We start from the raw sequence: 2,504 nt of genomic DNA, 5'->3' as shown, positions 1-2,504 counted from the left end.
CATGGGGGTGGTGGTGTTTGTTTTTAATATTCATTTATTTGCCTGGATCAGGCCTTATCTATGGCATCCAGGATCCTCATTGTGATTCATGGGCGCCCCTGTGGCATGTGGGATTAGTTCCCCGACCAGGGACCAAACCCACGTCCCCTTCATGGCAAGGCAGACTCCCAACCACTGGACCACCAATGAAGTCTCAGTAATGTGTTTAATTTTACTAATTTTGTAGTAATTTGTTACAGCAGCAATAGGAAGCTAATACAACCATCATCACATGCTTTATGTAAAAGCTGTAAATCAATATAATAATGTATTCTTGTTCCTTCTTGCTAAAATGCCCTTCTGCCAGTTACCTGCCTGGGTTTCTCCTCCACCTTCTGTACCTTCCTGGGTCTCTACCGCTTCCCTGGTGGCTCAGAGGTTAAAGCGTCTGCCTGGAATGCGGAAGACCCAGGTTCGATCCCTGGGTTGGGAAGATCCCCTGGAGAAGGAAATGGCAACCCACTCCAGTACTCTTGCCTGGAGAATCCCATGGACTGAGGAGCCTGGTGGGCTGCAGTCCATGGGATTACAAAGAGTCGGACACAACTGAGTGACTTTGCTTACTTATTACTGTATCTCCCCTTTCCTTACTTTATTTTTTTCATAGCACTGATAACCTGACAATATATACATTCAAATGCATAATTTATTTATATATGAGAGCAGAAGCTTGTTTTGTTCACTTTACCTGGCACAAAGTAGGGACTCCATGAAACACTCGTTGAATGAAGGGAAGATAATGCTTATGATATGAATCCTCTCAAGGGCTTCCTAAATGACATTCCCCATTTGCTTGTATTCTTAGTGTAGTTCGTGGATTTCTTCCTTGAATCTTTCCTTAAGATGAGGGTACTCTGCTTAAATCAAGTGCTTCAAACACACCGTGTGTTCCCATAAGAAATCAGCAGTAATTCTACTTTGCCAATGAGAAAGAAGTACCTATCCAATGCTAGCAGCCTTTTAAAACCATAATCGTGGGGATTTGGGCCACTGTGCTGGGCAGAGGACAAACATGAATTCAATGGCAGGTGATCTGATGGCTCACCTGGGCTTCCCTGGAGAAGCAGATTTGTTTCGTTCTAATTCACCCTCAGAGATCAGCAGAGCTGGGAGGGAGTTGGGGGGCATTATCTGGATTCACTCCCGGCTTTTGCCATATGACTCCTGAAACATTCCCTAGGTTCTAGGGTTAAAAAAAATAGTACCCCATCCCCCACATCCCTTCTCCCACTCTGAGCTGGCCCCGAACAGCCCAGGTCTCAGCACGATACTTGACAGGTTTTATGATACCACTGGGGACAGAGTCCTGGCTGGGCTGGCTCGATGCAGAGGCAGGCAGATGGAGGGGTGGCTGTCGCAGACCTGTGGGGCTACCACTTGTGCCCAGCTGCCCAGGCTGTTCCTGATTTTCCAGTAGCAAGGCAATGGCCCCAAGAGCAGCCTTGAGCTAGTATGGGATGGCAAGTTTGCAGATAAATACTTCTGTCTCCGCTCCACAGCTGGGGTGATTCTCAAACATGTTTCACACTCGATAGAGCCCCAGTGCCCTTGCAGTGATGAACTTAATGGTGACCCTTTTAACCGGCTTCCTTCCTTTCCCTGACCCCACTTTCCTACCAGTATTTCTAGGAATCATCTTCCAAATAAGACACACGTACTGCATTGTCATCTCAGCGTCTGCTTTGGGGGTCTGCCACTTCCGTTCTTTCCTGCCCAAGTCCTATTCTTTTAGCTGCATCTTCCCTGTGCTCCAAGACCCAGCCTTACCTTTTCAGGCCACTCCAGCCCATTCCTTTCTCAGCAGTGATATCCCATCTTACATTCAGTATGTACTCTCTGTCTTGCAACAGCTCAATATTATCGAACATCTGATGGAGTCAGGGTGGATAGGATGGGCATATCACTCCCACTGAGAGAGTAAGTTCCTGGTTTGCAGGAAGTATGTCTTTTTAAAATTTTTATAAAACATTTATTTATTTAACTTATTTGATTGTGCCCATCTTAGTGGCTGCACATGGGATCTTTGATCTTTGTGGCATGTGGGATCTAATTCCCTGACCAGGAATCAAACCTCGGGCCCCCTGCATTGGGAGCAAGAGTCTTGCCACTGGACCACAAGGGAAGTCCCGGTACTGTGTCTTACACTTGATAATTTCCCTTGGAGCATATAGTTTTGGGCCAGATACCTATTAAGTTCTTAACAAATACTCATTCAAAGATCAAAGAACTCAGAAAAGAGACTGTGATTAGAAATTTTTTAATTAGAAAAAATTTGGTTGTGGATGACAGAACACCCAGCTCAAATAGGGTTAAGTAAAATGGGGACTGTTTTGGTGCGCACAGTAGAAAAATCTAGGGTACGTTGGCTTTAGGTAGGCTCCAGCCAAAGCTCAGACAATGGCCTCAGAACTCGGTCTCTCCTCTCCTCTTGCTCCTGCTTTCCTCTCCCTGTTGGCTTTTTTAGG

The 2,504-nt window shown here is 45.9% G+C and overlaps 1 non-coding gene across 1 annotated transcript; it reads left to right on the top strand.

Annotated features, from left to right (window-relative positions):
* Positions 1–400: 400 nt before the first annotated feature.
* On the top strand, positions 401–472 carry TRNAS-GGA. The gene has a single exon. It is a non-coding gene; the product is annotated as a tRNA-Ser (tRNA).
* Positions 473–2,504: the final 2,032 nt, after the last annotated feature.

This window comes from Oryx dammah, unplaced genomic scaffold (assembly GCF_014754425.2).
Source record: "Oryx dammah isolate SB20612 unplaced genomic scaffold, SCBI_Odam_1.1 HiC_scaffold_3, whole genome shotgun sequence".
Lineage (NCBI taxonomy): Eukaryota > Metazoa > Chordata > Mammalia > Artiodactyla > Bovidae > Oryx > Oryx dammah.
This window is presented reverse-complemented; position numbering and strand designations above follow the sequence as displayed.